We start from the raw sequence: 9,378 nt of genomic DNA, 5'->3' as shown, positions 1-9,378 counted from the left end.
GAGTTTTTCTACATTGGCTTGTAAATTACCTGAAACCTTGACTATTCTTTACCATGCGTTTCCAAAGCTTTAGAACTAGTAATACAGTAATTGGGACTGGAACAAACTTCTGAAGGTGAATGACCCAGATTTCTACACTTTGGATCACAGTGGTATTCTGCAGCAATTATTATCCCACAATTCTTCAAATTCTCTCAGATGAGCTTTCCCTAACACATACATTGTAAGATCACACAAAGGGCATTTAAAGTCACCACTTCCACCCCCAAGCAAATGTTTTTATTTGTAACTCATGCAGCAGCTTTAGGCAGAGGACAGATCTAAGCAAAAGTAGAGATGTATTTTTAGATGAAAGAGCTAAATTGAAAGGACTCTTCCCTTTCCAGACCCAATTCAGGCCTGTGAAGGCCACAGAGCTCTCCCCTCAAGACCAAGGTCACATTTCAGGGGTATTAGCCCAGCAAGCAAACAGCCTTTACAAAATGGTGCTACAGGTGAGCTGTCCCACCCCAACCCCAGAGGCACCTCCACTAATCTGCACTTGCTACCACGAGCTCCTGGGGAAGATACTGAAATAAGCTCCTGTCCTCCCTCACCTTTACTTTAATCCCCACATAGGTTTTGCTTTTTACCATATGGTAATTATTTCCAAATCACAAGTGCAAACACTCACTCTGATTGGAAAATTAGCAGATTTCAAACTCAGGTAATTTGTACCTAATGAGGAACTTGTTGAACTGAATTTAACAATTAACTTGCACACTCTTTGCTGCCTGCGGCTACGGCAGCAAAGCCAGGAAGAAGGAAGGGCAAGCCGAGGGCCAGTGCCCAGCAGGACTTTGGGTGCAAGATGAAGGTTAGGATGAGGCAAGGTGTGAAATGGGGCTGCAGGAACATCAGGAACTTGATTTCAAATGGATACATACAGGCAGACCTCGGAGATACTGCGGGTTCACTTCCAGACCACCACAATAAAGCGAATATCACAATAAAGCAAGTAACACGAATTTTTTGGTTTCCCAGTGTATATAAAAGTTACGTTCACACTATGCTGTATTCTATTAAGTGTGCAATGGCATTACGTCTAAGAAATGTACATACCTTAATTAAAAATACTTTATTGCTAAAAGACGCTAACCATCATCTGAGCCTTCAGCAAGTTGCAGCAGTAACATCCAAGATCGCTCATCATAGATCACCATAACAAATACAATAACAATGAGAAAGTTTGAAATATCGCGAGAATTACCTGAATGTGACACAGAAACACAAAGTGAGCCAATGCTGTTGGAAAAATGGTGCCGATAGACTTGCTTGACGCAGGGTTGCCACAAACCTTAAATTAGTCTCGACGCAATAAAACGATTTACACCTGTATGGCCAATTTCAAATATACACCAAAGTAGAGAGAAGAAGAAGAATGAGCCTCCATATACCCATCACCCAGCTCATGGTCGCTCTGGTTTCATCTGTGCCAAGGAGCTAGAGACCCCAAAGCTGGACAGGGAGGAGGAGTGACAGGAAAAGGAAAGAGCTGATGGTGCATCTCCGCTCTCGAATTCCCTCAGATTCCAAGCTCCTCAGGGTACACGTGGGATAGGTGAGTTTTAATTCATTGCTGGGATGGCTAGTGCCTCTGCATCGCCATTTTGAATACAATTAGCAAAAGGCTGACCCTTGTTTTCCAGTGACCACTTGACCTCTACCTGCAAGTCCAGGCCCAGGTGACCGCAGGCAGTGGGGATTCCTGGGAGCTCTGCACAGCACATGGAACCAGTGTCACCTCTCCCACTCCAACCTTGTGCTCTGATGATCGGCTCCTGCCTTATCTCCAGAAGCGGTATCCAGATCATGCCTGAGGCTCTGTCTCTATGATCTGCTTTGCTCTTCTGTCCAGAACTGCGCTGATCAACTCCATAGCCATAGGCAGCTGCTGACTACTTGAAACATGGCTAGTGAGACTGAGGAAGAAACTTTAATTTTAACTAATTTAAATTTAAAAACTGGTACTTGGGGCTTCCCTGGTGGAGCAGTAGTTAAGAATCCGCCTGCCAATGCAGGGGACACGGGTTCGAGCCCTGGTCTGGGAAGATCCCACATGCTGCGGGGCAACTAAGCCCGTGCGCCACAACTACTGAGCCTGCGAGCCACAACTACTGAGCCTGTGAGCCACAACTACTGAGCCCGTGAGCCACAACTACTGAAGCCTGCACGCTTAGAGTCCATGCTCTGCAACGAGAAGCCACCACAATGAGAAGCCCGCGCACCACAACGAAGAGTACCGCCGCTCGCCACAACTAGAGAAAGCCCGCGTGCAGCAACGAAGACCCAACATAGCCAAAAATAAATAAATAAATAAATAAAAATTTTTTTAAACTGGTACTTAATTCAATTTTTGGAAAACTACATTTGGAAGAAGAATCTACATTTTCAACTGTAAATTTTATGTAAAAATCTAAATACAGATTCAGGATTTCTGATAAAAATTTTGCATCCGAATTTAGACAGGCTGGAAATGTCTGGATTTTGAAGATTTAGTAAAAATAAAAGAATATAAAATGTCTCACTAAGAATTTTAAAATATTGATTACATGTGGAAATGATAATCCTCTGGATATATTTGGTTAGATAAATTACTAAGGGTAAGTTCTCCTGCTTCCTTTTACTTATTAAAATGTGGCTAGTAGAAAATTCTAAACATATAGAACTCACAATCTATTTCTTTCAGACAGTGCTGACCTAGAACCAGTGTCCTCTCTTCACTTGATACTATCCTCAAGGAATATAATCCTGATCCCAAAGCCCCTTCCTGTGACAAGGGCCCCAACTCTGCGAAACAGGTTAGGTTGTACCTGCTCCACCTGGATTTTCCTGTATGATCATCACCTGGGTCAGTTTCTCTGCTGTCTATGGGAAAATTCTGAGGCCATCTGCTTTCACACAACCACCTCACTATGAACGGTCAACCTAAGTCGTGAAGACACAGCCTGCAGGAAACTAATTTCAGATGAAGTGCATGGATCTGACCTGGGGTAGGGGAGAGGCTCCAGGTTCTCATGATACTAAAATCAGTGAAAAGTATATTCACATAACACAGACAGCTAATATGCCCAAAAGGGATCCTGTATCAAGTACCAACCTTGGTGAGGATTAGTAGGAGGAAATGAAGACCGACAAATGGTAATCTGAAACAAAGCTGCATTTATTTGCTTGCCTGGGAAGGGAGCACAACGTCAGCTGGTCTCTCCGTGCAGTCGTACTTGAAAGGATGAGAGTGAGCACAAAAAGGGAGAAGGTACACAAAACCTAGTGAGATTCAGAGTTCACTTGTCTGGTTGGCTCCCAAGGCTGAGTATAAACTCTTCTTTGCAATTGGTCGCTTCTTCAAAGTGCAGGCACCCTTCCTAAAGACGTCCAGGGTGGGCTACATAAAGCTCTACTGGGCTCAGTGTCACTCCGCTGGCATATCTGCGATGTTGGCTTCAAGCTGACCAAATCTTCCCTTAACAGGATCGGTAGCACGTTAGTACAGCCGGGTTAATGCACTAAGAATCACCGGTTACCTGCCTCTTCACTCATCTCTTTTGGAACTGCCAAACTTCCTTTTTTTGGTTGGGGCAAAAGGCAGGGAAACATACATGTGTACTTGGAAAAAACACTTTTATATACACAGGTTGTCCTTCAAAGTTGTAAGAACAAAATACGAGAGGCCTTCAGATACTTGTACACAACTGTTCATAGCCACACTATACACGATGGCAAAAGGTGGGACCAACTCAAATGTACATCAACAGATGATGGATAAACAAAATGTGGCGTACACAAACCAGGGAATGTTATTCAGCCCTAAAAAGGAATGAAGTACCAATACGTGTTACGATGTGGATGAACCTCGAAAACATTATGCCAAGTGAAAGGGGCCAGACAGAAGAGGTCACATAGTCTCTGATTCCATTTTTAGGAAAAATCGAGATGGGGGAGTCCGTAGAGACAGAACGCAAATTGGTGGTTTCCTGGGCTGGGGGAGAGGAAGCTGGGAAGTGAGTGCTGAATGGGTACAGAGATTTCTCTTGGGCGATGAAAATGTTTTGGAAGCAGACAGAGGCTGTGGTCCCACAACATTCTAAATGCAGTAAATGCCAATGAATTGTACACTTTAAAATGGTTGATTCTTATGTAAATTATACCACAATAAGAAACGGAAAAAGAAAACAGAAAACTTCAGGGGTCTTCTGAGCCCCACTGAAACAAGAAAGAAGGTAAAAAGAGATGAGGAAGCAGGGACAGCTGACCAGTTGGTGATCACTCAGCAAGGGAAGGGAAAAGAAGGAACGCGGGGGAGAGGGACTCCACTTCAGAACGTACCAAAGTTGAAAACACTTGAAAAACAAACTCATTTCCAGATGTTTAGATATTTACCTTCTGCAAATAACCCTGGGTCCTCAAAAATGTAAATGGTTTTATAAAGAGAGAAGACAACATCCCAGAAGTGCCCTTTCAAGGCCAGTGACTGCAGCCTAGAGGAGAAGAGCTGGGCTGGGGGTGGGGGGGGAGGGGAGGGGCACCTTTTAAAGGGCTGGGGACATCCACGCAAGCAAGTGCCCCTAAAGCATGCTGCGCACTTGGAGGTATCCCATGGCCTCAATATCAAGATGACAAGCATCAATTTTTGGTAGCGTTAGCTTGTTTTTGTTTTTTTCCCAAACCAAATGTACAAAAATTGCATTTCCTACACTGGTGCAAAAAGCTTTTAAACTAAATAAGCAAATAGGAAAGTGCACTCTCTTCCGAAGGACGTTTCTAATACTTCATAGGCCGCTTCAGTATATCTCATGTACACTGAAAGCACTTGTCAACAGCTACAACCTTCCTGTGGCACGCTAACATGGATGGACCTCGAGGACAGGACGTTAAGTGAAATGAGCCCGTCACGAAAGACAAATCCTGTGCGATCCCACTTCTACGAAGTATCTAAAGCAGTCACACTCAGAGACACAGAAAATAGAGGGGTGGGGGCCAGGGAAACAGGGAGCTGGTGCTCACGGGGATACAGCTTCACTTCTGCAAGAAGAAAACAACCCTAGAGATCTGTTGTACAGCAACGACGAAAGTCCACTTAACACTACTGAGCTGTACACGTAAAAGGGTGAAGCTGTGACAGTTATGTGTTAGTCACATCTTGTTAGAATAATACTAATTTTGACTTTACTGGTGTTGCAGTTTTATTGCTTGAGAGAAATTACAGGCTTCAGGAGTTTAAACTGACCCTAGTTTGGATCTGGATACACTTGAGAACATCGCAATAAAAACAACTGTCAACAGCCACCGCCCAAGCGATGGCTTCGGCGAAACCATGCCAGTTTAGTAAAGCACTTCCCCATCTCTATGTAAAAATCACGGGCTTGTGCCTCTGCAGAAAGTCTGTACGTCTAACAACGTAAAAGAGCGACACATTAAAAAACCCCCAAATGCGGGTGAAACCCGCAATGCATTTGGTCGCCGCGCTTGTGTTTTCAAAAAGAGAGGAAATCAGCCAGGCCTCAGGGCTTGGGAGCGGCTGGCGGGCCTCTATCCGCGGTCCCCGCGGCCTGGCTGCTGGGCTGCGGGCCCCGAGGGGGCGGCAAGTCGGCGCCGCGCACGGTGGAGTGCACCTGCGGCGGCGGGGCCGCGGAGGCCCAGCCCCTCTGCTGCAGGGGGCTCAGCCCGGGGCGGCTCCAGCCAGAGGCCGGCGGGGACAACAAGGGCACCCGGGGCTGCAGGGATCCGCCCACTGCACTGAGGTGAACGACCAAGGCTTGCTGGGCACGCACGACCCAGTTGGAAACGGCGGCGCCCTGTGAACCTGAAGCCTGTGCCCCCGGACCCGGTGCCCCCGGACCCCGTAACCCCACACCCTGTACCCCCGGACCCTGTGCCCCCGGACCCCGTATCCCCGCACCCTGTGCCCCCGGACCCCGTAACCCCACACCCTGTACCCCCGGACCCTGTGCCCCTGGACCCTGTGCCCTCGGACCCCATACGCCTGGACCCCGTACCCCCGGACCGTGTGTCCCTGGACCCTGTACCCCCGGACCCCGGACCCCCGGACCCTGTACCCCCAGACCCTGTACCCCTGCACCCTGTGCCCCCGGACCCTGTACCCCCGGACCCTGTACCCCTGCACCCTGTGCCCCCGGACCCTGTACCCCTGCACCCTGTGCCCCCGGACCCTGTACCCCCGCACCCTGTGCCCCCGGACCCTGCACCCCCGCACCCTGTGCCCCCGGACCCTGTACCCCCGAACCCCGTACCCCTGGACCCTGTGCCCCCGGACCCCATACGCCTGGACCCCGTACCCCCGGACCGTGTGTCGCTGGACCCCGTACCCCCGGACCCCGTACCCCCGGACCCTGTGCCCCCGGACTCTGTACCCCTGCACCCTGTACCCCCGGACCCTGTGCCCCCGGACCCTGTGTCCCTGGACCCCGTACCCCCGGACCCTGTGTCCCTGGACCCCGTACCCCCGGACCCCGTAACCCCGGACCGTGTGTCCCCGGACCCTGTACCCCCGGACCCCGTACCCCCGGACCCTGTACCCCTGCACCCTGTGCCCCCGGACCCTGTACCCCCGGACCCTGTACCCCTGCACCCTGTACCCCCGGACCCTGTGCCCCCGGACGCCGTACCCCCGGACCCTGTGTCCCTGGACCCCGTACCCCCGGACCGTGTGTCCCTGCACCCTGTGCCCCCGGACCCTGTACCCCTGCACCCTGTACCCCCGGACCCTGTGCCCCCGGACCCTGTGTCCCTGGACCCTGTGCCCCCGGACCCTGTGTCCCTGGACCCCGTACCCCCGGACCGTGTGTCCCTGCACCCTGTGCCCCCGGACCCTGTACCCCTGCACCCTGTACCTCCGGACCCTGTGCCCCCGGACCCTGTACTGGACCCTGTGCCCCCGGACCCCGTACCCCCGGACCCTGTGTCCCTGGACCCTGTACCCCCGGACCCCATACCCCCGGACCCTTTGCCCCCGGACCCTGTACCCCTGGACCCCGTACCCCCGGACCCCGTGCCCCCAGACCTTGGGATGCCGGCAGCCGAGGAGGCGGGGCGCAGGGCCACTGCGGGGGCCGCTTGGGAAGCGGCTGGGAGAGGCACGGCTGCGGGGCCCGCTGCTGGCTTCTCCCCAGGAGAAAACCGCGGGGCAGCTGCACCACAGCAAAGGGCCCGAGACCCGAAGCATCTTTCAAAAACAGCTGAACCTCTACCGGAGGAGTAGGAGGCGGAGGAGCAGGAGGCGGAGGAGGAGGAGGAGGAGGAGGAGGAGGAGGAGGAGGAGGAGGAGGAGGAGGAGGAGGAGGCGGCGGCGGCGGCGGCGGCAGAGCTCCTGCGGGCAGGTGGCCCGGCTGCATCCCCCCGGGAGCTGGGGCCCTGGTGGCACAGCCTCTCCCCGAGGCCTGGCCTCTGCGACTGGGGCCCACTACTCTGATGACCTCCACGCGAACGGACATGACCGTGACCCGGGCATCCGGGGTCGTCCGTGATGAGCCCGCAGTGGACAGGGCGGTGGCAGGAAGCGTGCTAACCGGGCTCAGCTCCACAGAGGATTTCTGGGAAAGACCTGGTGGCTTAGGAGCAGGGCCAGGAGATGGACATGGCTGAGAGCTCCCTGCCTGCTGTGAAGTGAGGCTGTCACCCCAGGAGCTCCTTCCTGAGCGCCCAGGAAGTCTCATGGGTGGAGCTGGATGTTTGGCTCCTCTGCCGGGCACTGAAGACTGAACCCACCCAGTCTTAGGCTGTTCTGGTTCTTTCCCTGGAGAAGGTTGCCCGAGACCGGCGGAGCCACTGGAGCTGTGTGACATCTGCACTGGACACTGGGTGCTCTTCTGGACCGACTCCTCGGGCCGACTGACCACTCTCCCAGCATCAGTCTTTGGCCTGGGCAGGAAACTGCAGGGATGGCCATCTGCGGAGGGGTGGGGGGGAGACAGCTGTCTCTCCCACGTGGCTTCTTTACCGGACCCTTTTCCAGAGGCAAGTGAATTATCAGTCAGCTGCCTGACGGTCAGCCTTGTTGCCTGGGACTGGTAGCCAGCCTCACATCCAAATGCAAGACCACCTTGTACCTCATGCACGGGCCAGGCTGTTGGTTGTGAATCATCATATCCGACAGACTTTTTCCCTTTAGCATATTTCTCCACGTCCACTTGAGAAGGTACGGCCAAGTCACAGGGTCTCTGTTTCCACGTATCTACACAACTTCCTGCTTTAAAAGTTTTGAGGCCGGAATTCCCACCTGTTTTACTTTCTCTTATTCTTTTGCAGGAAGTCAGGGCTCTTAGCTCAGGAGGAGGTGGACGAGACAGCTCCTGCTGCCGATTCAGAGAGGCCATAGAATACCTCTTGAAGTTCCTTTTCATGGGAAGAGTGTTCAGCTTTTGTTTGTTATAGAGCAGTCTGTTTTCAGTGCAGACCACTGATATAGAAGGGTCTAGACACAGTGGTTCAGCTGTAGCTAAGATCAGTTGGCTCTCAAGCAAAAGTTTGTCCTCCTGGGTCCAATTCTGATTATCGCTGGCTATGGCCTCTACATCGCAGGCTAAAGTCTGCATCGTGGGACGTAAGAGAATATGCCTGCTTTGGTAATGGGGAGGTTCCCTGCCGCTGGACTGCCTGTAGTCCCGTATTTCTGCTATGACACACCCACGATGAAAAACGTTAACCTGAGACTTTTCCAGGAAATCCACCAAAACAGGAGGTAATTCTTCTGCATCCAAGTATTCGAGCAATTCCCCTTCTTCATAGGGCAGTCGAATGGTCTCTGCAGATGATCCATGTTCCCCCTTGAGCATCAGCGAATAGCCCTCTTTTCCTGGGTACAGGTTGACCACCAAACACGGCAACGACTCTCTCCTAAGAAGCTTCTCTAACAGGTTCACATTGCTTCTTAATTCCTCCGTAACCTCAGGCTCCTTTTCACATTCTTCAACGTAAATGTCATAAAGTTTTTCATAGAGAGACTTTTCCCCATTAGATGAGTATTGCCTTTTTGGAGGTCTCTGTTGGGCACTTGCAATGACATACTCCGCACGATCCAAAGCTCTTTCTAGAGCCTGCTGCATTGCGGTACAAAACAAAATGGGGGCCCTAAGAGAGGAGAAAACCTAAGTGAGCGGATGAACCCGGTGAAAACCCTGTCTGCAGTATCGACGAGCATTCTTGCAAACGCGGCCACTCCACAGTGGCGCGACCAGCCTCACCTCAAAAAGGACACCAAGACACCCGCCCGCGAAGAAGCAGCCCGCAAAGTACCTGCGTTTAGGGAAAGACCTAACGGTGTTCGAGCGGCCACCGCGCTGGATCTCGCTCGCCTCGCGCTGCAGCGGATGGCCCGGATGT

The 9,378-nt window shown here is 52.0% G+C and overlaps 1 pseudogene; it reads right to left on the bottom strand.

Moving 5' to 3' along the window:
• Positions 1 to 7,472: 7,472 nt before the first annotated feature.
• On the bottom strand, positions 7,473 to 9,101 carry LOC137756244 (transcription factor SPT20 homolog pseudogene; annotated as a pseudogene).
• Between the last annotated feature and the right edge of the window lie 277 nt (positions 9,102 to 9,378).

Source organism: Eschrichtius robustus, chromosome X (assembly GCF_028021215.1).
Source record: "Eschrichtius robustus isolate mEscRob2 chromosome X, mEscRob2.pri, whole genome shotgun sequence".
NCBI classification, from domain to species: Eukaryota; Metazoa; Chordata; class Mammalia; order Artiodactyla; family Eschrichtiidae; genus Eschrichtius; species Eschrichtius robustus.
This window is presented reverse-complemented; position numbering and strand designations above follow the sequence as displayed.